Source organism: Camelus ferus, chromosome 34 (genome assembly GCF_009834535.1).
Source record: "Camelus ferus isolate YT-003-E chromosome 34, BCGSAC_Cfer_1.0, whole genome shotgun sequence".
In the NCBI taxonomy this organism is placed as follows: domain Eukaryota; kingdom Metazoa; phylum Chordata; class Mammalia; order Artiodactyla; family Camelidae; genus Camelus; species Camelus ferus.
This window is the reverse complement of record NC_045729.1, coordinates 3,361,427-3,388,280: the sequence shown is the minus strand read 5'-3', so window position 1 is coordinate 3,388,280 and position 26,854 is coordinate 3,361,427. Positions and strand designations below refer to the sequence as shown.

Sequence of the window (26,854 nt, the reverse complement as noted above, 5' to 3'; positions counted from 1 at the left end):
AAAAATCCATGTAGTTTATTTGGTAGGTAAGTCATGGAGCCTTTTTGTCCCTCAGCCAGGCAGTTAAGTATAAAGTAATGGAAAAAAGAATCCTTTATCAGAGCAGCCAGAGATCAGTGTTAAGGAGAGGACACAACACACCCAAAGCTTCAAAACCTGAGAAACTTGGGGGCAGGGTTAGGTGGCTCCCAGCTCATTCTCGCCCCTTGGCAAATGAAGACATAGGTAGAAGGCAGCCTTCTATAAGCTATAACCTGGGAGAGCTCTCACCAGAAACCAACCAAACTGGCACCTTGGTCTTGGACATCTAGCCTTCAGAACTGTGAGAAAATAAATTTGTGCTGTTTAAGCAACCCAGTCCATGATATTTTGTCATGGCAGCCTGAGCAGATTAAGATGGAGTATAGGTGTTTTATATTTAAGGCTGTAATGTACTTCATGTCCATCTGCATGCTAAAATTTAGGTGGATTCAATTTTTTAAAAGATAAAAGTACAGTACTTTTTATTTCATATTAAAAAGCTACTTAATGAATTTATGGCTTTTGAAGGAGATTTATGTGTTAAAAGTATTAAGAGATGTGTATTTTCTTTCAAGCTAATGTATATACTATCCTTGTATCCTGTTAAATATCATAAGAAAATACTTGGTTTCAGCTGTAGATACAGAGTAGAAACATTTTAATAATGAAAAAGAGATATAAATATGCTGCCTACTCCATTTGCTTCTAAGATCACAGGCTAACTGCCAGGGAGTTTCACAAATTATGGCAGTGCCTGAAATCACACAGCATCACGAAACCTGCAGAATCTGAAAAAGGCAGCCTTCATGGCAAACACTAACCTGCTCTTTACTGCACAGGAATTTATGCATGTGGCAGCCGCTCAGGTCCTGCTTTTGCTTTAAGGCTTCACCAAGGACCTCACACATTTGAAAAATCATTGACCCCTCTTTTGCTTTCATTTCATGAGACTTTTCTCCTATCATTTCAAACTTGGTTGCCACTTGATTTTTGAAGTCTTTCCCATTTTGCTAGAATTTCTTTTTCCCAAATAATATTCTTCCTGAACAGTTTCTTTTTTTTTAATATGTGCACATTTTGTATGTGTCTAGATATACTTTCTCTGCCTTCCTTATTTCTTCTGTCCTATAAATTTTCTTTTATTCTTTTTTTCTTAAAACATAATTTTTCTAGTAACATAATCTAGTAAAAGAAGTCTAATATAGAAATCTGTAACTCTCTGAAAGCTGCTTATAATTTCGCACCTTCCAGATAACATTGTGAAGACAGATACTATCAATTTGTCCTCTGGAATTTTGTACAAATTTACACTTTCACCAAGAAATAAATGAGAGTGCCTGTTTTTTGCATCCTTGCCTACACTGTGTATTACCAGCCTTTTTAATATTTGCTAATTAGAGAAGTAAAACATATCTCTGGCTCTTTTAAATTTTTTCCTATTTGTATGTGTTTTTTTCTTATGCTATTGATCATTTTCACTTAATTCCTAAATTTTGTGTATTTCTCCTTTGTCCATTAAAAATTTCTGTTCATCTTATTTTTAATGATTTATGGGGGCCTTTATATACATGGGTTATTTACACTTTGCCATATAGTATAAGGACTATTTTCTGGTTTATCTTTTATGTTAATAGTATCTTCTACTATAGCAAATGTAAAAAAATAGTTTAGTATATTATGGATGGATTTTGGATTAGAAAATATTCAGCCTTGTTTTATTTCAGTCATTTTATAATTTCATTTTATATTTAAGAATTGATCCGTCTGGACTTCCTGTTGATAAAATGGGATAGGGTCTAATTATCACTTTCCCCAAATGTCTAGCTTGTTGCTCTGACAGTAGTTATGGAATAATTCCTCTCTCCCCTCCTTACTTGGAATGTACCTTTGCCATATACTAAATTTCCATCTATACTTAGATATATTCTAGACTTTTTTTTTCATTCTGTTGATCTGTGTCTATTGATTCCTGTAGCAGGACCATTTACATTGTTATAATCACTATCATTTAATTGTATGTTTAGGTATTTAATAGGGCTGTCCTTCTTTTCCTTAGCTAATCTTGCCTATTAATCTTCCAGTTAAAATTTTAAAATCATTAAACAAGTTAAATGTAGAAAGAAAACCCTGTTGGGATTTTGATAGAAATTTTGGTAAGTTTTTAGATTTGTATATGGAAAGTCAACATTTTCCCCTATATTTAATCTTTCTATTTAGTGGATATGTTTCTCCATTTATTCTATCCTCTTTAAATATTCCTCAATTGGGTTTTGTAGTTTTTTTTTTCTTACAGCTCCTGAACATTTGTTAACTTTTTTCTAAAAATTTTAAGAGTTTTTATTTCATGTATAGTAATATACTTGTTTAAAATTTAAAAGCAGATTTCCTATAATCTCACTCTGGCTTTCAGTCTTAAGGGTTAGAAGCTCCTTAGCACCTAAAATGCTATCAATTTTGTGCCTGAATTCAGTGCAACAAACTAGGATAACAGGATAATGTACTTTCCTAGAAACTATTTCACATGATGAAGACAGAGACATGCAATTTCACTGGGGGAATGAATGAAAGAAGAAATGTAAGCAGTTGCCGTATAGTCTGATGAGGTTGCGGGTAGAGATAGTATACAAGGTTGGGAAGCTCATAAAGGAGGAGAAGTTATTAGAATTTAGACTCAGAAGGTGAACAGGTCTTTGTCAGATTATCAAATGGGGAAGGGAGGTCTTGTAGAGGGAGGGACATGTGCAGAGTCCCTCAGTTATGAAACTGTATGACCTCTTTGAAAAATTGCTAGTACTGGAGTTTCAGTAGTGAGGGTATCTGGTTTGGTATGTTAGTTTGGTTGTGAGGGAGAGGCATGTTAGTAGCAGAATCTGGAAAGTTTTCTGGAGGCTGTCAAAAGGTTTTTAGTAGTTGACTAACACTGAACATCTCAGGAGGATGTTTCTTGCAGTTGATAGCTATGAGTTGGAAAGAGGGGAGATGGATTTAGGGAGACCTCTTTAGAGCCTGATGCATTAGCCCAAGAGAAATGTAATGGGGATCTTCATGAAGTGGAGAAATACAAGTAAAGATAGGAGGAGGAGGTATTGAAAGATACTTAGGCAGAAAAATTTAGAGAACGTAACTGCTGGAAGTGAGGAAGAGGAAGAAGCCTAGCATGGCTTGGCTTTCAAGTTTTCAAAATTATTTAGGCTCTGTAAACTTCCCTTGTGAGACTTTTAAAAAGACGTCTTGTTTATGAAATATTGATGGTTTCATTTACCCTATAGCAAATCAGTAACAACAATGTGATACGAGATTCCTGGGGTAAGGGACTCTCAGAGTGGACATGTATTCTCTGCTTGCATTTAGTCACTGAATGCTCCTGCTGTTCTTCCTCAGGCTCTTTCAAACGCTAAGCGCTGTTCCCCCTCTGTAATGCCATTGTGTTAGCCTAGGGAGCAACATCTTTCACTCATATTATTATCTGTGATTTTGTTTTGCTCCGATCCAATATCCATGCTGACCCGGAATAATTCTCAGGATCATTGTATCCTTTGTTTTACGTCTTCAGGTGGTTCTCTGTTTTCCTTCATATTAAGGCCAACCTTTCAAAACTTCAAAAAGTCTCATTTTTCTTACTTGTAAAATAGAAGTAATAATAATACTTCCTCTCTGGGTTATTGTGAAGATTAAGCGTGTTCCTGTTCTGAGGTGTTTAAGAACGACTGGCACACACAGCTGTATAATGTTAGCTCATGTGATTTCCATTACTTGTTTAGTAACTTTCCATCTAGACTTATATAAGAACAATGAGATTTGAGATGAAATCGGTCTTTCTTTGGTATTATGTTCTGTGTTTAGTACCGAATAGAGTAATACTAAGTACCTAATATGTAGTCATTTTATATATGAATGAATGTATGAATGTTATTTGGAAGCAGATTCTGAAGCATTCAAAAACTTTAAAGAGCAAAGGTAGAAATGCACTCTGTTAAAATGTAATAAATGAAAGAGTCAATGTTCATAGCATCCTGCCTTGCTCAGAGAAGGACCAGTTGCACTTAGCTGCTTCTGTTGTAAGACAGCAGCTCTGAAATACCGTTTATTGTTTGAAGAAAGATGTTAGATAAATAGGGGGTAAACAGTGGTGGATTATGTGCGAACAGAAAAGAAGAGTGGCAACCTTGGGTTATTAACCACAATTAATAGGTGTTGTAACATGTAATATATAAGAAGAAGTTGATCTACTGTAGAGTTTGAATGTCCTTTTTCTCCTGAAATGGGTGAGAAGTAAGTTTGTTCACATGTGAATTCATCCAAGAAATATTTATGAGAAGCCTTCCTTGTGCCAGATACTGTTTGGGATGTTTGATGTATCAGTGGAAACCAACAACAGCGGCAAATTGCTGCTCACAGAACTTACATTTTAGTGATGACAGAGAGTATTTAATAAGTGTAAAGTAAGTTTATTTTAAAATAGAAAGTGATTAAGTGATGAAAAAAAATGAGAGCAGGATGAGGGGGACTCCCGGGGGGAGGGAAGAGTGGGTAGCAGTTTTAAATGCAGTGATCAAGATTTCATTTAAAAGTTGACTTTTGAGCAGAGACTTGAAGATGGTGAGGAGGAGGAGATTTTAGGCCTAGAGAACAGCCAAATAAAAATGCTCTGAAGTCAAAACCTACGAGACCAGTGTGGCTGGAGCAGAATGAATGGGGAGGGAATGTAGGAAGTGATGTCACCTGACAGTGGAGGTGGGGCCGGGGTGGGGTGGGCTTAATGAGTAGCTTCTATTTAAAAAAAATTGTTTTATTTTTATAAATTGTTCAATGTTGCATTTAAAAAATGTATAGATATCACCAAATTGTGTTTAAAGAGGATGCCCCAGTAAGAAGTATTGTAAGAAATAAGAGCTCATTTTTATGTTCTACGAGATAGGGTGCCTGTTGTTCATAGCACGTATATTCTTCTTTGCAGAGGAAGCCGGCTCAGCAGTAGCAATGTTCTCTGTTCCTTCATGGATGACTCAGACATGGCTCGGCACACTCTTTGTCTCAGCTCTTTTGTCTAAAATATTTTTGTGGCATTCCATATTTTTCACTTGCAATGGATCTCATTTTTTTCTCTGTGCCATTAGGGACATGACGCTTACAGTCTGCTTAGAATTAAACCACAAGTCCATCTTTATTCCTTTATTCCTTGTGAGTTGTGGCTGTGACTTGAAGTAGGATTACTTTTCCAGCAAGATTAAACCCGATGGACCATTTGAGATATTCCTTCTACATCTTTTATAGACTTTTAGCAGATTTAATATTTTAATGATTCTTAAAGTCATTTTAAAGACAATTTTAAATCTCCACTCTATTTATAGAAAATTTCACAGCTAATTATTTTTAAAGTGATAAGAGCTGATAAATGAAACAGATTTTGTTGTACACAGAATTCAAAGGATGTCCTTGTATCACGTATCATTGATAATATAGAGGCACTCTGCTAATTTGAATCCTGTAATTTACTTTCAAATCTCTGTACCTTTCAAAGTCATCACAGATTTAATTGATGTTTGTATTGCTATCAACCTTTCAAAGAACACAGAAGAAACAAATCTTGCAGTTATTTCCACCTGTCTTACATCGTTATCTAGGGAAGGACAGCAGGACTACATTTCAGCTCAGATTTCCATCATGGGCATTTGTAGTTTTGGTGGTTGTTTGTTTTCTGACAGCACACAAATGACTGTAGTTTTACGTTTACCTATTTGCAACTCATTTCTTTCCACAAAAGTTTTGGGTGTCTTGTTTGATTTTTAAACATCAAAGTAGAAAACTGTAAATTAAGTAAAAAAAATCAGGATCAGGGAATAAATGGACAGAATGAAACATTAAGGCCAAGAGAAAATTGGGACATACATAATTATTTCTAAACATTTCTTAAAATTGAGCTACAGGTTTTATTCTGATTACTAATTTTATTAAAGAGAAAGGACAACATTGTATTTTTTTAAGAAAAACTTACTAGTTAACTAAGTGGAAGTTGCATAGAAGTTGAGTAGAATTTGTAGTGATGAGGCCTTAGAATGTGGATGAAGGAGTTGTGCTTAAAAGCAGTGTAACTGTAGAAAGTAAAAGGTGTAGTGAGAGGATAAAACTTGTCCCTCTGCCCACACTGATGTTCTGTTGTTCATTTTCTGGAAAAGGCATCACATTTGCCCTATCTTAATAACTGACAAGAATTATTATTACTATTTTCTATGAAGGTTTTCGATGTGAAGTAAACAGATGTCATTTTTTAAAATCTCCCTTTTTGTTTATTAATGAGGTCGTGGAATTTCATATGTGAATACCGTAAGAAAATATATTCTTAAATTTCCTTTTTTAGGCAACTTGGCTAATGGACAATTTTATTGGAAACAGAAACTTAAAATAGGAAATTGTCTTTCAGTTGGTAGCTTAAAAGTAGAGGCAAATGATAAGCTTTAGACAATGGAAAAGAAAAGAGAAATGATGGTGTTTGGTGGAAAAAAAAACTTTAATCCATTTACTTTCCACTAAGCTCATAAACTTGGTCGTTTCAAAAATAAAGATGCATTTTTCATACCTGGACTCTACATATGGTATTGAATGGAAAATAAAGAAGTCTTCCTGAAATAATACTGAAGAAAGCAAGTTAAAATGTGAATCAGTTCCCTGTTATGCAAATAATGATTCAGTTCAGTCTTGGACTTCAGGGGCCAATAATTTTTATGAAAGTATTACTAAAGCAAGGTGTTTGGGTTGGATTTTAAAATCTATGTCCTTTGGTTGACTTTCTTTCTTTCTTTCTTCTTTTTTTCTTCATTTTAGAGTGCTTGTTTATAGTATTGTGGAATTTATTTCATTCCCTCTAAATTTTTCCTTTCACATTCCTGGCACAAATGTGGACATAGAGGATCTAAAACCTAAAGATATAATCCGTAAGCGAAACTGTTTTTCCATATGCTGTAAACCCCATTGAATATACCTAAGTGCATTACCTTTTATTTTACATCATTGAGTCCACATATGCTTGGGACATTTTTTAATTGTGTAAGAGCTGAATCAATAATTAGTGAGCAAATGACAGTTATAGATTGTGGATATAGGTAGTGTAATTATTAGACATTTTTAAGAACATTTTGCCTAATACTGAGTCAGTTGCTAAAACAAGTTAATAGCCTGCTTGTTGGGCACACCGCTAGGCGTTGCAACTAGATTGGTGAATAAGACAGCCAAGGACATTGCTCTTGTGGGGCTTCTTAAAGTCTAATGAGTTATAGATATTTAGCTACTACCACTTCTTACGCTTCAAAGTTTTCTCCCCTTCTTAAAAAAAGAAAACAACTTAGTCATGGGAGAAAGTCTTGGGAAGAGAGTGTTAGTCATCACCAGTGAGGATCGTAAAACTGACTTTAGCCTGTACTTTCTGATTATGTTTTTAATTTCAGCAAAAAAAGTTCATGTTCACAGATTAGAATTTATTTTTGTGTTTTCAACTAAGTATCAAAGTCACAGGCATCTGTCAAAGCTGTGATCTGGTGGTTTTTAAACGAATTTAAAAAAAAATCAGGAAGAGGCAGAGGGCGTCGTTTGTTGATTTCTCCTTATGCTGATTTCCACCTTGGTCGTATAAAAACTGATGAACTGCAAGGTAAATACGACTTCCTGACCTCAGAGGCATGTTTAAATCCTATCTGAACTCCATGCTTGTGGTTTTTGAATTGTCAGTAATCTCCAGGATGAATACTGTGGACTGGTTATTTGCAGCCAACACAGTGTCCTCCTGACAGAGGTTCATGTGAGGGAAAAAAAGTCAAACTGGGCTGAAATTACAGGACAAAAGAGAAGCAGAAGCATTGTAGTCTATGAAAATGGTGTTGCTGTTGCAGTTTTTGCCATAAGCCCTTTTGGAAAATCACTTTTAAAATACTGTGGAAATGCCACAGATCTTGAAAAAAACCTTTTTTTCCTCTTGTTTTGAAGCCTAGGCTTTGGGGATGATACTCATAACAAGTTAGTCTATTTTTGGAAAGATTACTCTGTATGCCACAGTTCTGTACCCTGAGCTCGGAGACAGTTCGCTGTTTTTGTGCAATTGCATTTGCCCTGATACACTTATTTAATACATTTAAGAGAGGTAAAAGTAGAACCACATGTTCATTCTACTAAGTCAGAAGTTAAACATTTTATTTTTCATTAGCGTAATGGCTTCAAGATCATTGTTGGACACTGTGCCCTTTGAAGTGTGCCTTTTTGGGAACTCACTTTTTAAGACTTGAAAAGAAATGAATTCGTACCAACTAAGCTCCTGTTTTGTCCTAGGAATGGGTTTTGAAGGGTATAAAAATGAGTAAGAAATGGTGCCTATTCTTAAAATCTAATATTGGAGATAATATGTATCAGACAAGCCAATATGTGATAGATTTATAACATAGGAGTAGAATTTAGTAGTTATTTTAGATGGGGGTTGCATTTTAAGTTCCAGATCTTCCTTAAAGGAATTGTTTGTTTCTTTCGTAGTTAGAAAACAATGTAATTGAATGTTTTATTAAAATTTGTACAAATTTATATCCTTCATTCAGAAAGACTCAGGATGGTTAATTATACTTATTAGGAAATTACAAACACCAGATGTAAACTTAAACTGTAGAGATACTGTAAGTAAAATATTACTGACAGAAGTATAGTCGTACCAGATGGAATGTATCCCCTCAGTAATGACACAATAGTAAATAAAAATTCAAAATTGTAAGATTGTGAAATATTATCATGAGTTAAGATATATTTTACATCTGTTGGAGCATTTTAAGAGTGGCTTTTCTAGTTTTTATGAAGTTTGTATTTTAAGGACATAATTGAAAACCTTGGAGGGGATTCAGGAAAGAGCTACCTAAATAATTAAAGGGAAAATATGACCTAAAATCATGGTGAACTTTATCTTGAATCTTTCAGAATATTTCTTTTTAATAGTGATGATTTAGAAATACTGCCTTTGTATACCTGTGTATTACCTTTCAAAGAAATAGATTAACAAGTGAGGGGAAAAAAATCCTTGTTTGGACAATTTGTCTTGATATTTATTTGGAAAATGTGTTCTTTCATTTGTGATAGTTAACAAAGATTAGAAGTATTAATGTTTGATTAGCATATAATAGACTGATCCAGATTGATGTCTGTTTCTTCCCTCTGAGTTTTCTAGTCTGTAGCTCTCCTAGTGAATTGGGAGGAGGTAGAGGAATGGGTAAGGGTCTTTATACTTAATTGTTAGTGATGTGAGCCTTGCCTGTTCTTTCTCTGGTTAGCTCTGATTTCATTGGCTGATGGTGGCTCCTACTAATTTCTTGGTCCCCACGTAGATTATGCATGATTTCCCTGGGGCAGTGTTGAGCTTTTGCTGAGAACTTCTTCAGTTTGGTCACCTACTAGCTATGCTGGTGGTCTAGGGTGCGTCTCCTCTCTCGGTGTTCTGACTACTCGCTTAGCTCAGCACCTGTCTAAACAAGTCAAGAGAATCAGGAGCCAGGAACACTTCCTAAGATGATATGAGAGGCTGACTCCATTTTTCCTCTAAACCAGTTACACAGCTGCCATCGTAAGTCCTGTTGACATGGGTTCTTTTTAGGGGGGGAGGGTCTCATGCCTTCAGATATCTTCAGATTAAAAATGTGCCCCAGTCATTTAATTCACACATGCTCACCGACTCCAGAGCACACCAGAGGACTCGTGTCAGGCACTCCCAGCCAGTCCCTCCCTGTTCTGGGCTGGGTGCCATTGACAGGGCGAAGGTGAATCTGCATGTTCTGCAGCTTAGCAAAGACGGGGAAAGACCGAGATGCCAGTTGCGTTTCTTCAGATAATGCTTCCTGTCAGTCTTTGTCTTGCTGGCCACTCCTTCCCCCAGCTTGAATTCAGACGTGAATGACTACATTGCTCTGGGAGGGGAGGGAAAAGCTTTTCTCTGGGAACAGTGTCCTTTCCATGAGACTGAAGACTCCCATTCCTTCCTTATTCCTTTCTTTACGTAGACTGGCGGTGATGGTGGTGGCAGCATAGATATTTGGCAGTGGTAAGGGCCAGTTCTGCTACCGTTTAGTTAACTCTGGGAGCGAGAAGGCACACTGTTACCTCTTGACTTTAGTTTTGGAGCTTAACTGCAATTCTGAATTATCAGAAAAAGTCCTTCTCAACATCCTTCCACAAGCGTTGTTTCTTTCTATTCCTTGTGTATGTGTGTGTGTGTGGTGGAGGGAGGCAGGAGTGTGTGTGTGTTGGCATGGCTGCCATGTTGTTTCTTTTCATGTTGCTCATGTTTGGGTGACTTTGTCCAGAAATTGTATTTGCTGTGACATACAGCTTTGTAGGTAGCATAGTGCTGCTTTTCCCGCTTTAGGTGAGATCAGCTTCCTTTCCTCTGTGAAGTAAGGCCTGAGGTCTGTTCATATTTCTGTCTCATGGGGCAATAGTTTAAGTCTAGGAGTGTTGAGTTAAGAAGTATTTAGATTTGTTTGAATACCTGGGCTCTGACTGCTTCATAGATTTTGTTGAATATTTTCTGTCAGGGTGCAGTGTATCTATTTTTCTTTTCTCTGCATTTAATACCTTTGAGCTTTTAATCTCTTCCTCATCATGGCCGGTAGTTCTGAAGACTTCATTTCCATCTACCTCATCCAGCAGCTATGGCTTCTCCATTCAGAAGAGGAAAAAGGAATAGTGACTGCTGGGAAAAGGCTGTCTGACATACTGGAGAACTAGAGGCAGAGAATCCTGCACTAAGCCCCTTTCCTCTCCCCAGGCCCTACCCACCCCTTCTGTGGCCTTGGTGATGCTGGGTTTGGTTTAGGAATTAGGAGACTCCGGTGCTGATAAACATTCTATTAGATGGAAGCTCATGGACTGTTAATGTAAATTCTTCTGAGATGGTTGATACAAGCCTTGAAAATAAGAGGGTTTTAGCCAGGTGTTTCCTTAGATCTGGCAGGACACCATGTGCCTTAGCGTGGAACCAAAGAGTTAGGGGAAACAATATGGTGTTTAAGCAGTCCTCCTCAGCAGAATGGCCACCTCATTTTAAGTTAGTTATCTTTTCTTGAATTATTGGATCAGGAAATTAAAAGGGGTCTCCTCTCCTGGCCAATCCGTAAATCTACCAGAAACACTGCAGGTAGCCCCTCGGTTTGCTTCTCTTGAGGATATTGGTGGGAGCGAATTCTCCAGAATTACCTGGCGAGGCTTAGGTGAATAAGGGTGGGAGCAGAGCCATGATATGCCTCTCTGTGTCCCCCCAGAATTTCTGTTCTGCTTATTTTCTACACTAAGTTACCCTATTTGAAAACAAATCTCATTAGATATTGGAACAGGAAGATAATGTGCTATAGTTTATTCTGCCGTCTTGAAGCATGTTACTTACTTGATTTTATGTGTATGTATCAATTCGGTATCACTGAGTAACAGGTTATTCAGACCTGGTAGATTAAAACAGTAGTCATCTATTTCTGTTCATGGCGTAGGGATCAGCTGGTTCTGCTGATCTAGGCCAGAGTCAGCTGATTTCAGCTGAGCTCGCTCCTCACAAATGTGCAGTCGGTTGATTGGTAAGCCCGGGGCAGCACATCTGGATTGGCCTCGTTTACGTGTGTGGTGGTTGGCCGGCTGTTGGCCATGGTGACAGGGTAAATAGGCCACATGTCTCTCATTATCTAGGAGGCCAGTTCGAATGTCTTCATGTGGTGGCTGAGAAGGTTTCCAAAAACATCAGGAAGGCAAGCTCCAGGATGCAAGCACTTTTTGAGCTTCTGCTTGCATCGTGTTTGCTGACAACCCATTGTCCCCAGTCGATCTCATGACCATGTCCAGAGCCAGCATGGGCAAGCATTACCAAGTAGCACGGATTCTGGGAGATACAAACAGTTTGAGACCATGACTGCAAAAAGCACACGATTTAAAGTGTTTATATTGTCAGACCTGTTTTCCTTTTATTGTTCTTTTCTTTAATGTTTGAAAAAGACCTCCCTTTGGTGATTTCTTTTAAGCTGAGTTTTTTCAGTTCAGGAGACTACTCCAGCTTCTTCGTCCTCTCTCCCCCCAACCCCCTTCCCGGAATTCTTATTCTGATACAGTTAATTCTAGTTGTTTACATAGTTAAGTTCAATAAAATCACTGCAAACACTGAGTTTGCAAAGTGAACCATTGCTCTTAAGGGAAATACAAGGTTGGGTTCCTGAGATCCTCTGATCACAGTATTTGCATCAGCTGATCAGTATATAACCTTATTTTATGTGTCTTTCTTTTAAAAATCACCATATTTAATATATATTGTTGATTCATTAACATTGACCTTAGGGCCAACAGCACTGTAACTCGTGCTTGAACAAAGCTTGTCTAACACAAGTATTGTCTCTGTAAGTCACACCACAGCCTACTTGCACTTAGAAACACTAGACAGCACTTTAGCACTGTGCTTGGGGACCACTTTAAGTGATGAACAACAATAAGCATAAAAAATGCAAAAATCATGACAGTCAGAAGACTGGAAGAGACACTTGTTTATGGCAGGAGAGCTGGAATGAGAAGGTGGAGAGACTTGTGTTGTTTGACCTCGCCTAGGAATGTGTATGTTGGGCCGCTCCGATTTGTCACCACTCTGTGGATGGGCACAGATGACTCTCCCTGGAGGTGCCTGGACTATTGATTTCGGGGTTACAGATAAATTTTAGTTAGTAGGCAAGTTCGCATATATGGAACCTGCAAAGATTGTGGTCAACTCTTTTGAGGAATAAATGGCTCTATTGATGTCTGTTGATTTTTTGCTTTTCACTTTTAACTCTGACTACTGATTTCGGGGTTACAGATAAATTTTAGTTAGTAGGCAAGTTCGCATATATGGAACCTGCGAAGATGGTGATCAACTCTTTTGAGGAATAAATGGCTCTATTGATGTCTTGATTTTTTGCTTTTCACTTTTAACTCCATCTTTCTGTATTTCTGGAGACATTCTTCAGAGAATCTCATATTTCTTTTTTTTTTTTTTTGCATTTTAAAATGTATTCTTCATTGTCTCTGCTGCAGATTTAAATTTAGTAGGCATTGAGGTCATTTTTGCACAGACTTCCCTTATGTCAGAGTATATTACTTTTATGACTGTGTAGTTTTGTTTCAAATGTATATTTGACCTCTTTTAATGCGAATATGATATATAAATTTTCCAAAATGTTTTCCTGTTTTTTTGAGTGACATTTCTGTAGAAGATCTTTCTATATGATTACTCAGTTATCACCATTGTGAAAATATACTTGACAGTTTACTTTGTTTGCCCCTAGACTTGTTTTAAGATGGATGTCTGTGCTTGTCCTTTATTTGGAGTTGAAATGACTTCTGGTAAAATTTGTGTTTGTGTATGTGTATGTGTGTGTGTGTGTGTGTATGTTTTTCCGTCTTAAAAACTCAATTGGGGGTGGGGTGTTTACTAGTCTTGTTTTCTCAGAACTCTAATAGCCTAAGGACTGTGAGGTGCTGAAGGCAGTGGAGATGCTTTCTCCTGTATAGAACAGTTGCTTTTCCGCATTTAGTGCTGGAGTCCGTTTCTTGGCATATTTCTGTTGTTCTTTACCTAGCTTGATTGCCTCAAGCAGTTTAAGAGAATGGATTTTGAAGATGAAAACAGGTTTTGCTTAAAGTAGTTTTTCAAAAGCACCTTAAATATGAGCTCATCATTTCTTTTCACTATTAATGCTAATGCTTCCTTTTCTCAAAGATGAGTTGGCTTAATATCATCTGTTTTTATGTCTTCCCTATCCCTGCATGCAGTATTTTCTTTCTCTTACTCCTTCTGGTCTGCTGAAGGCTTAGAAACTAGATAATTAGTCTTGGTAAAATGATTTGAAGATGGTTTAGTGGCTTCTGTATTAGGCTTTGGAGACATTCTTCTTTATGTAAAACACATAAATTCAGGAGCACAAATTTTTGTCACCTGTTTCTGCTCTCTAGCATGATTTTATTTTATTTTAGTTTTTACTTTAAAAGTGTTTTTCTGATTTGCTCAATAAGGTAAGGAAATCCAGTGGAGTGGCATCACGTATATACATTTAGCTTATTAGGAAATTTAACTTTATGTACTGGCAAAAGCAAAAACATTTGGGCTTCAAAGCAAGCAAGGAGACATAATAGCAACCCTTCTCTTCAAATAGACAAACAAAACTGACTTATGCCTTAGGATGTGAAGTGGTGGGTATGGCTGTGCTGTGCCCTCAGTCAGGCTGTTCCCAGTGTCTCTCTTATGTAGCATTTCACTATGATACATGTAATTCTAATGTTTTAAATCCACCCTCCCAACAAGACCCCTTCGCCAGAGAGAGAGATTTATTCAGTGGTAGAGAAACGGTGTTAGATAAAGGGAGAAGATACGGTCTGTTGCCCTCCTGTGTGTCCCTTTCCGAGGAACCGTCAGGAGTAAATTTGATGGTACACGATTTTCTCCATGTGTTCTGACCACAACCCAGTTTCCAGGTGAGGTCCCTCTTCAATATCTGATGGTCTCCTGTCCACCAGACACTGTACTAATAATCGCTTGACATACTTTCTTTCACCTAATTTTCACTGCAGGACAGTGTGACTGGCATCATTAATCCCATTTTACAGTTGAAGAACGTGACAAAGATAGTAAATTGCTTGTCTTAGCTTCACATAGCTAGTAAATTACATCCCCTAGGTTTAAAATTGGGCTGACCTGACCATGTGTGCTCTTTTTACTGCATTGGCGTTGGAGGTGAAATTTTACTGTAGTTATTTTTTCAGAGGAGGTATCAAATATTAGCTACTGTTTTGTCCAGGGCTTAATTTTGAAAGTGTTTTATTTAAGTACTTTTCACCATCTTGAATAGGCCTCTCTAACATATAGCAAACATTGCTCTAACTCCCTTTTTCCTTTTCGTTTTTGTTTTTAGAGATTATATTAAGTATCTGTTACCATTTGTTTGGTGGAGGGGCAGCTTTGTGAGCACCAGTTCTTATCCTGACATGGAAACTCAGTTGCTGTCATGGTCTGTAGAGTTAGGACTGTATGTCCCTACAAGAAAGTCAAGAGAAAAATATCACATTTTTTTGCCTTCATCTCATATGTAGCAGAGAGATTTGACATGGATTTTAATTTTCTCAGAGATGATTTACTATCGGTTTACTATCAGAGAGTAATGTTTGAGCTACCTTACTGGTAGATTAAAAAACAAATAGCAGTTCCTTTGCTTTTTTCTTGCCCTCCACCCCCTTTCCCAAAGAAACACAAATATATCATTTTATCTAATTTCTTAGTAATAAATGGAAAAAATAAACAGGCAACTCCTAGTCACTAGGGCCCTAATTCGGAAGAATGGGATACTCCCAGAATGGAATTGGTTGGAATATTTTATTCTTGTCTAGCCTGGTTAGCTGTGAGCAGAAAATAATTAGTAAATTATGGCAGGGCAGTAAGAGAATCTGATTCATAGATACACTAATCAGAGTAATAATCATTGGAAAATTGGGACATAGCCGTATTATATTGCTAAATGTGATTCTTGAAAGTGTTCCTTAAGTCCTTTTGGAACCAACAAGATTTATACTGTATATTATTACACGTACTGGCCGTTGTAGCACTGGTTACAATGTGGTGACTTTTGTAGTTGCGGTTACATTATCTCTTAGAGAAAACTTGTAAAGGGCTTAATAATTCAACTTCAAAATTATGTCTTAGGCCAACATTTGGCAGGGCTACGCGTAGTCCATTGGTGACTAATTTGTTTTCTAAAGCTTGAAGAGCTCTGTTCAAATCATAATGAATTGTTATTTCTAGCTCGCATGATATTTTTTATTCCTAGAAAATGAAGAAGCATTTTGGAAATGATTACAAACATCAAAGTAGACAGGAGAACAGGAAGGTCTGTTACTGCTTATGCTTTTGTGGCCACGTTGTTGAATCACCTTAAAGAATAAGATGAAAAATAGTCTTTTCCAGAAGGCCTTGTGTGAAAATTTTTTTCTAAACTCAAATTTGATAACTATTCTAACTTTGGATGTTTGTATGGATCACTTCCATGTAATTTTCCATCTTTAAAGAGTTGCTATTAACTGAACAAGATATTTTCCATTTTTCAATGTATTTATTCAAATCAATTCCTTCTGTAAGATCTTTGTTTTAATAGTGCTGTGTTTTGTCTGGGTGATATGCAAAATACTTTCCCAGTGCCATTTTTGGTTCAAGTTACTGAGTGTTTATTAAAGCCTCAATATCAGGTAGCTTTTCCAGGCCAGTTGTCACCAATTTGAAATGGTTAATTTTACTATACAGTTCTTTCAATTTATAGCATAATTTTGAAGGTAATCACTGTTACTTGGAGATAAGTGTCTTTCAGGCCAAGAGTTATAAAATTATAATACTTCCAACAAACAACAACATGGATTTGATGTTTTCCTTTCTAATTTTTTGAATGTGGTCAAATTCATACTACTAGTATGCTATTATCCATCTGATATATAACTTAAACATTTCCCAGGTTCTTATAAATTCTTTAGAACTGTAACTCCATAATATTCTATCCTTGGAATGAATCATAAATTTTCAAAATCATCTGCTTGTTATATATATAGTTATTATTTTTTAATTTTTAAACTCTTTTAAAATCATATTGTCCCCAAATAATTTTACATAGAAAAACCTATCTTGATTTGTGATTTTCTTTTTAGTGAAAATTATTAGGAGAGGGATTACTGGATCAGAGGATGAAAATATAAACATGAAATTAAATTCATTTCATGAAAGTTTGGACTACGTTATGGTGTCAATGCTTGCCTCCTTCTTGCCTTACTGATCAACCTAAATTACATTTTAAGAGGATTTTGTTAATTTGAAGCTCATAAAATCATATCACCCTTAAATTTGAATTTTTAAAAATTATGCATTGTGTTGGACTTAAAAATATTTTCTTCAGGTACTTTTTTGTTTGTTTGTTTTTGGTAATTACCTATTCCCAAATTTTGAACATTTTCCCTTTATGATTGTAGTATTTCTTATCAGCTTCTACAGATACTTTTTATGTTATGCATATTAACAGTTTTTTTATGGTGAATATTTTTCCTAGACTTAATCACTCAAATGAATAGTTAATAGTGAACACCAACTCAGACAAAGTCCTGAATTTATAGATTCTACCTTTTAGTGGGGCTATTGACATGGAACAAACAGTTAAATTTGTAGTTTGTCACGCCATGATAAGCACTATGGGAAAAAAATGGAGAATAAAGGAGCTGGAAAATGATAGGATATGATTAAGTGGTAGTAGAAAGCCTCTCTGACAAGAGGACTTTTGGAAAGAAAGGTATTAGGTCGTATGGATCTTTGTGGGGAGGCGCTGTAAGCAGTGGGTCAGGCGGTAAAGAAGGAAGGCTGTATTTGACATGTTTTTTAGAAAGAGCAAGGAGGTGGGTTTCTGGGAAGGATAATCATAGCAAGTAAGATTAGAGAGAGACCATGATTGTATAAAGCCTTGTAGGCTAAGGTAGGGAGTTTAGATTTTACTCTGATTGACTCTGGAAACTATTTTGAGCAAAAAAGCGATTGGCGCTCCCTGACTTACCATCCAGGTGAAGGAAGTAGGGGCTAGCCCTGTTCCAGGGAAAGGAAGATGGCTTGGGGGTGTGAAGTGGCTAGGTTCTGGTCTATTTCTGAGGCAGAGCTGACAAGGACTTCTGAGAGACTAACATGAAACATGAAGCAGAGAGAGTCCTTTGGATTTTTGGTCTGAGAAGCTTAAACAGTTCCCATGTACTGTCCGGGGAATCTCAGGGAAGAAACTATTTGAGGAGGAGAAGGAATCACTTCAGCTGGGGAAAGGCTGCACTTGAGATGGCTTTTAGTCCTTCAGGTAGTTGTGTTTGATAGGTCGGAGAGCCTGGAGCCCTCGAGGCGTGAGGCTGGAGCTTTTAGACATGCAACGAGATGAGAACACCTTCAGAGTAAAGGTCTGAGCTCAGAAAGGCTGTATTCAACTACAGAACTGAGCCCGACTGCAGAGGTTGGACTCTTACCTCTGCTGTTTAGTGTGACTTTGGGCGTGTTGCCTACTCCTAAAGAAGTGTCATTTCCTCATCTACAAAAAGGATAATCGTAATACTTACCTGTTAGAATTATTGTGAGGATTCAATCATTGTGCAAATACGCATTCTCCTTAGAGCTGTGTTTGGCACATAGAAAGTGTTACAGCAACGGTTCTTAAATGTCTTGATATTTAGGACCATTTTATACTCGTATTAATTATTGTGGATCCCAAAGGGCTTTTGATTATGTGGGTTATAGTTATTGATATTTACCATATCAAAATATAAAATAAAAATAAAAGATGTTTCTCATTTAATAAATATTGATAAACCTATTACATGTTAAAATAAAAATTTTTAATGAAAATCTAGCTATATTTTCCAAAATAAAAACAAATTTAGTGAGAAGAATAGCATCGTTCTATATTTTTGCAGATCTCTCCACACTCTGGCCTCATGGAAGGCAGCTGGGTTCTTATATCTCCTTGTTTATTTAGTTTTTGGTGCTATCACAGGTCCTTCCACCTCTGGAAAAATCCATTGTATATTCATGAGTGAATGAGAGTGAAAAAGACAAATAACATCTTAGAATTTTTTATGAAAATAGTTTTGAGTTTATGAACTTTCAGAAAGGGTTGAAGGGACAGTCAGTGAATTAGATTTGTGTTGCTGTTGTAACACCCTGCATTCCTTGGCTCGTGGCCCCTTCCATCTTCAGAGCCAGAAATGGCTGATTGTGGCTTTGTCTGATCACATCACTCTGACAGGACTCTCCCACATGCAGGGACTCTTGTGATGACATTGGACCCATCAGGATAATCTCCCTTTTTAAAAAACCAGCTGATTAGCAGTGTTAATTCCATTTGCTACCTTAATTCCCCTTTGCCATGTAACCTGATATATTTGTAGGTTCCAGGAATGAGGATGTGTCTGTCTTTGAGAGGCCCTTATTCTGCCTGTTACACTTAGGGTTCCTTGACCACACTTCGAAAACTGCAGGTGTAAGTAGACTTCTTTGTTGTTATTTCCATCATCCTCTTTATCATTACTTCTGAAATTTGAGGCACTCCCATAGTTAGAGAGAAGATGAAGGGGAATTAATAAAAGAGGTTTGAGAGTAGGTGGCCGGTGAGTAGGAGGAGAAGTGAGAGTTGGCTGTCCAGGCCGAGAGAAGGCAGAGTTCCAAAGAGGAGAGACGGGTCAGGTGTGCAAATGCTGCCGGAAGGCTGCCTGAAATGAAGACTGGGGATGACTGTTGTCCAGACGTAGTGGGCAGAAGAATGCCCCCGCCCCAGTGTCCACACCCTCATCCCCAGCACCTGTAAATATTTTACCTTACGTGGCAAAAGGGACTGTACAGAGAAGATTAAGGTTCTGGACTTTGAGGTCCAGAGGTGATCCTCTGTTATCTTGGTGGGTCCAGCCTGATCGCATAGTCCTGAAAAGTAGAGAACCCTTCCTGGCTGTGGTGTGTGAGTGCATGTGTGTGTGTGTGTGTGTGCTTGAGAGAGAAGCATGGGAAGAATCTGACACCCTGTTGCTGGTTCTGAGATGCAGAACTGTTTGCAAGTAACTGAATTCTGCCAACAGCGAGGAAAAGGATCCCTCCTGGACCCTCCAGAAAGGAATGCGGTCCTGTCAGCACCTTGATTTTAACCTGGTGAGACCTGTGTTGATTTGTGTCTTACAGAACCATAAGATAATAACGTTATGTTGCTTTAAGCCATTCAGTTTGTAGTACTTTGTGTGCAGCAGACATGTGTTGTGTTGCCGAGCAGTTTTGGCATAGAGGAGGGGAAAGGAAAGGGACGCATGAGCAGAGACAGTTCTTCAGTGGATGTGAGGCATGGGAAGGTTTTTTTTTCCAATGGAAAATATTATATACGTGTTTGTATTATTATAGGATTGATTCAGTTGAATGGGAAAATTGGCGATCAAGTGAGAGAGATGCCAGGGGAGATTGAAGTCCCTGAATAGATGATGCAGTGCAGGGTCTACCAGATAAGCAAGAAGTGCCCTGTGGAGGGGAGCTGTTGTCTTCAGTTCTTTCACAGTAGCAGCAGGGAAGACTGCACATCTGGGTGCAGGTGCAGACAGCCAGGGGATGTGGCAGGAGGAGCACATGCAAAGTCTTTTCTGTTACTTTCCATTTAGTGAGAATGGAGCAGGCGGGTTGAGTAGATACTGTGGAGGTTTGAGAGTAAAGAAAAAGTGTGAAGTAACTGGCATAGGTTTGTGGACAGACAGGATCACTAATACTACATGTCTGAATTTGATACTTACTTGTCTTTTAATTTAGTGTAGCTGAATAACCTTAGGTACTCTGTTTAGAAGCCTGGTCCTGAAAATTTAAGGTTTTAGAGAGTAGAAAATGCATGTTTCCTGCAGTCAGTTGGGAGTGATATTGAGAGAAAAGGATACATACACACACAGACACACATCATACATGATGTGTGTCTGTGTGTGTATGTATATGTAAAACATGTACATTTATATCCCGTCTATTAATACCCCTATCAATTTCTCATATGTAAGATATAACACGCATATGACACACACACATATGTTTGTGGGTGCTTATACCCGTACACACATACATGTATGTGTACGTATACTCATATCCATACGCAGGGGTGGAAAAGGGAGAGATCTGAAGGAAAAGGATCGAGGCAGTGAGTAGCTGAGTCACACATACTCAACTGTTTTTTCTTCCCAGCTCGCAAGAGAGAATTTTCAAATTCTAGCATCCTTTGCAATCTGATAGACTGAGAACCTCCCAAGTCATCTAGAGCTGGTTCCTTCTTGCTTAACATGTCCTCTTTCAACTTATCTCCTTTCCTCTTGCATTTTACCATGAGCAGCAAGGAGACACCAGGCCACATCTTTAATACTTTGCTTAGAAAAGTCTGTAGCTAAGCATGAAAGTTCATCTCTTACAAGTTCAACTTTATACCCAAGCATAGAACATAATCTGGCTAAGTTTCTACCACTTCATAACAAAGATCACCTGTCTTTTAGTTTCTAGTAACATGTTCCTCGTATCCTTCTGAGACTTCACCAGAAGCACCTTTCACATTCGTATTTCACCGGTGTTCTGTTCATGACAATGCATCTGTTCTCTCAGATGATAGCTTTCTCCACTCTGCGCTTCCTATCCCCTGTGCCTTTACTGGAATCAGCTTTAATATCCATATTTCTAGCAGTCATTTATTCAAAGCAGTCTAGGCTTTTTCTATTTTGCGCCTCAAACTTCTTCCAGCCTCTACCTTCTATCCAGTTCCCAAGCTACTTCCACATTTTCAGACATTTGTTCCGCAGCATCCCTGTCCTCGGCACCAACATCTGTATTCATTTCCTGAAGCTGCTATAACAAAGCTCCACAAACCTTGTGGGTTAAAGAAATCCATAAATTTCTGCCGTTTTAATTTATAAACTTCAGAAGCTTTAGACCTTCCTGGTCTAAGGGGAGACTCTTCCCTTGCCTTTTCTGCTTCTGCCGGCATCTGATGTTCCCTGGCTTGTGGCAGCATAAGTCTGTCTGCTTCCGTCTTCACATGGCCTTCACCCCTCTATCTCTGTCCCAAATCTCACTGTCCTTTCTCATAAGGAAACTAATCTCAGGGCTCAGAGCCCATGGTAAATGTGAGATAATCCAGTCTTGGGATACCAGAGACCCTACTTCTAAACACAACCACGTTCACAGATACCAGATATTAGGACCCGAACGTGTCTTTTCGTGGTGGGGGGTGTTGGATGTGTGCTCACAATCAACCCACTACAAGCGCCAAAGATGAATCTCAGTGTGTTTAAAATGTGAAGGCAAATCGTAACTGTGGACAGAAACACTCAGAATATGAACACAAATGACCAAAACACTGAAAAGCAGTTTTTATGATTAAGCCATTTTTCTTTTCTTGATCAAAATATTAAATATTTTAAGAAGCTGTGTTGTTAGAAACTCCCTTACCGTTACTAGAATTAAAATACAGCCAAACTTTGGGGAGTAGGCTTAAAACGGAAAAAGTCGTAAGAAGTTAGAAGAACTTTGAAGAGGTTTGCATCCTTGTTGAATGGGATAATGTTTGCAGATGTATGCATAAGGCAGACGTCTTTAACAGTAGCTATGGCAAACTGTCTGCTCTTTCCTCTTTTTCTTCCTGCTCCCCTCTCTCCATCTTATTCTTCTTTTTTCCCCCCTCCTTTTCTCCTTTCCATTCCTTTCTCTTTTTCTCTACTTGGCTTGAGTTAGATTTGAGCATCTGCTTCTCAAGGCACTTTGCCTTTGAAGGCTTTAACAAAGTCGAAGATAAATAGTAATTTCTTTTAACTCTGGCACAGAGTAGTTTCTGCCTTTCCTATTGGAGCAAATAATAAGGTGACACTGAAGTAGCAGTCGGACCAGGGCCAATCCAATCAACAAATTAGCCAGGAATTTAGCCAGGGATATGCAAGAGGCCATATTCTTAGGCTTTGCAGGCTTTGGCCTTTATTCTTTAACAGATTGTAGGTGGTAGAGGAGATGTTGTGCTAATGGAGCAATGATAGTGACAACAACAATGTAATAAACACGTCATCTTCTCTTATGAATTTCACATGAGTAGTTGTTTTCATCTGCAGAACAATAAATTAGTTGTGACCTACTTATTCATTTCTCATTTGCTAACTACTGATTCCTTAAAGTTTGGTTGAGACATAAATGAGACGTTGTCATGTCTGGGTTTTGTAAGGTAGCGTATAGAGAAATTAATTACTTCTGTGCGGGCGTGAACACATTGTGGGGTTCTTTGTGAACACATTGTGGGGTTCTTTGAAGGCTTCCATCATTGTATCTATTAGAAGACCTCCGGGAGTTTGTCTTATTGTCTTGTTTTTGACTGAGAGGAGGCCACAAAGCCGACAGTTTTAAATTCTGTATGCTGTTGAATTCCGTGCAGTGTGTTAAGGCAGCCATTAATGGGATAGGGCCAGAGATGAAAATTAATCCTTTGAGAAATTCTGGAAATCTTAAGCTAAAGGGACATACTTATTAAGGGTGTCTGTTTCAGCACTGGGTATAGTTTATTATGGCACAAACGCTTTATTTCCATATGTAGTATTACTTTATACCTTTAAGCTGATTCTTTCATGCTTGTATTATTTCTTTTTCCTCCCATTTTATATTTGGCTAAATATTTGGACTAGTCTGTGAGACTGACTTGGTAAGACTTTGAAGGGCTCCGTCATGTGTTGTTGTTACTGATTGTTTAGGCAAACTAAGAAAAGAGATAGAACGAGGAGGTAGAGGTTAAACATTTGTTCATTGGGAAAGACTTGCTGTTCCACATGCTGTGTCACGGCAGTGAAACGCGCTTGCTGTTAGAAACCAACCAGGCTTGTTGCAGCTGTCAAATGTGGTGTCGGTGAGAGATGGAGAGGTGGTGTTTTGCTGTTTTTATTCTGTTTTGACAAAGTAGGTGCCTATGGGATAATCTCATCTTCTTTGCGTTTCTCTGACATTTACAATTAGGCTACGTCAGTGTGTCGGATTCTTCAGATTTCGGTAGGAGGAGGAGGTGTACCATTTCTTAGAACCTTTCAGTGCATCGGTTAGATGTTATCCCACTATCTTTGTTTTGATTTCTCGCCCTGCAGATTTCCTCTCGGAGTGTCTGCAGGTGTTTATGACTGCCTCATCCAATACAGCTGATTAGTTGTTTTGAAAGGAGTGCAATCTTGTGGCTTCAGAAAAAGTGCTCATGAAGCCTGTGCTAGAAAAACCTTCTCAATCAGACTGTATTAGCTAATTATGTTCTGCTAATTATGTTCAGTCTAATTGTAAACTTGCTTTTGGCCAAAGAATTTGGAAAGTGAGAAGGATTTCTAATAGCTAGAATAGAATGGTTGCCTGGCCTTCGGTGTTTCCTTCCTTCCTTTCTTCCTCCCTCTCTCTCTTTTTTCTTCTGTTTGTTCCTTGCTACCCTCCTCCCTTCTCTCATTTTTAAGTACTGTAGCAATTCATTCCAGATGCATCAATCGAATGTTGACTTTTAACCATCTTTATGGGAAAGGATTCTGTTACTATTCATGGATTAATTTATTAGAGGTGATTAATACGAGTTCTACTTGATTTGGCAGAGACCAACAATAAGATAATGTATATTGAGAAATGTTTATCAGTTTTTCCCATAAGCTTGGACTTAAAATTTTCTTTTTATAAATTGTGATTCAAATATCTGAATTGAGTTTTTTTATTAATATAGTAATCAAAATAAAAAGTTTTTAAAAAATTGCTGATTTATAATTTTTATGTGAAGCATCTGTATTTGTTAATTATGCTGTTCCTATTTACATATATATTTATTCAACAAAAAATTTTTCAATGCCAGGTATATTAAAAATATTAGACCTACGTATATTTAATAATTTCAGCAAGGGGTTGGTTTTGGAGTAATTATGGGTAGTAGACAATTGATTGGAATATGCTTCTGGTTAGCTTTGAAAAGCACCTTAGTGTACATCATTTTTGGCAGACCAGAACTTCTGGTTGACAGTAATGAATTGATGAATAACTATTTCAAGTTTTACCACAGGTGACCAGTTTGTGTCTTATTTTCATCAGAAGGAGGGACTTATGATATATTAGTTTATACATTATTGAGTTTTATACAGAAAATAAATCTGTTGAGAAGTTTGGAATATACTCAAATAATTCTCTTTGACGTGATATTTTTCAGTAAATATTGGGCTGGCTATCAGGAGCTGTGATTTAGTCTTCACCCTGCTCTTACTGATTACTCAATGGTCTTAAATAATTTTCTTGGCCTCTCTAGGCCTCAGTTTCTTCACTTATAAAATGAATATATTGAAATAGCTTACTTTTAAAGTCTCTTCTTGTTTAAAAATCTGCAGTTTTATTTAAGGTGAGGGCATTTTCCCGAATCTTCCCTTTCTAGTGATGGTTTGGGGTTTGACATTTTGAAAGAAAGCTATCATTGTGGTCAAATTTGGTTTTGACTACTTTGAAGATAGGTTGTAAATTTTTGGCTTGATATTCTTGAAATACGAATTTCAGGCCATGTATAACGATTTGGTTATTCTCGTGTTTTTCTTTTGGTAACTGGGCAGCCTGGTCTGATACAATGTGGTTGTATGATTACTGTCAGTAACTTTGAAATAAGAAAGGAAGTTGATTGATCTAGCTAGTTTTAGCATACGCTATCATGGAATAGTATTAAGAAAGTTGGAAGTGTATTTTAGAAATGATTTAATCCAACTCCCTCATTTAACAGATAAAGAAACATGCCCCAAATGTTAATTTATATGCTAGGCCTGTATCAGAAGAAGAGCATTTAATATAATCTCATTCATTTATTCAACAAAGATGTCTATGAACCTGTTAAGTACCCTCCTTTTTGAAGACCAGGTTTTAAATACATTTTAAACATTCTTTTTTTTTTTAAACATTTTTAATTGAGTTATAGTCATTTTACAATATTGTCATTTTAAACATTCTTAATGGGATGTTAAGTAACTCTCTGATGAAGAATGAAACACCATTCTCACTTCCCAATTATAGGCCTTCAAATCCTATCCATTCTGTCTCTTCTTTATTCAATTCTTATTTATTGAGCAGCATTGTATACAAGGCACCATTTGACATACATATATTCAATGGCAAGTACAATTTCATCTTTCCAAATTGTAAATACAATGACTCTGCTTTTTGATTTGCCCAAGATAGTCCATATTTATATCTATTATTCTAGTGTAATTATTAGTAGTAACCCCTTTCACTCTCAAAAGTGACCCAGTTGTGTAGTTAATCTAAAATATAAAGTAAAGAAAATTAGATCCATGGCAGACTTAAAAAACATACTTTATGCCAAAATAATGTAACATAATTAAGATGCTCAAAGAAAGAAAATGTAAATCCAAGATTTATGTACAGCTAACTGATTTTCAATTTTAAAGGTGTGAATGGTTCTCATCATTCAAAACCTTAGAGAATGTTTTCCTTGTGGTTCTTTTGTTAAGGAATCTTTGAGACATCTCAATGAATTCCAAGAAATAAAATAGTAAAGTCAGCATTCTCTAATCAAAATGAAACAAAATTAGAAATGAATAACACAAAGAAAAATAACTTAGAGCTTAGAAATTAAATTGATACAAACATACTATTTCTTTCTTGCACCATTTTTTTTGTATTAGGATAGAATTCACATTAACATTAAATTTACCATTTAAACCATTTTAAAGGGTAGAGTTCAGTGTTTTTTTTTTTTTTTTTTAGTATATTCACAATTTTGTGGTACTATCACTAGTATCTAATGCCAGACATTTTTATCACCTCAAGAAGCAGCCCTGTATATGTTAAGCAGTTACCCCCAATTCCCCTGTCCCCCGGCACCTGGCAATTGCTAACCTACTTCCTGTCTCTGGATTTAACTATTTTGCACATTTCATATAAAGTGAACTCTTGCAACATGTGGCCTTTTGCGTCTAGCCACGTCCACTTAGCATAATGTTCTCAAGGTTCGCCCAGGTTGTAGCACGTATCATTTCATTCCTTGTGTGGATGAATAATATTCCCTTGTATGGATAATACTTCATTTTGTTTAGTCATTTATTTGTTGATGAACATACACGTTGCTTCTCCTTTTTTTTTCTATTCTTAATAATGCTGATATGGACACTCATGTACAAGTTTTTGTGTGAATGCCTGTTTTTAGTGTCCTTGGGTATATAACTAGGAGTGAAATTTCTGGGACATTTGGTAACTCTATGTTTAATTTTTTGA

At 37.2% G+C, this 26,854-nt stretch overlaps 1 protein-coding gene and 1 long non-coding RNA gene across 7 annotated transcripts in view; both read left to right on the top strand.

Moving 5' to 3' along the window:
- CCDC91 (coiled-coil domain containing 91) overlaps window positions 1-26,854 on the top strand; it is a 224,903-nt gene that overhangs the window by 61,739 nt on the left and 136,310 nt on the right. The gene's annotated exons all lie outside the window — the stretch shown is intronic.
- Window positions 2,814-10,083, top strand: LOC116661353. Its single transcript, XR_004317231.1, has 3 exons — window positions 2,814-2,825; window positions 7,253-7,264; window positions 9,760-10,083. It is a non-coding gene; the product is annotated as an uncharacterized LOC116661353 (long non-coding RNA).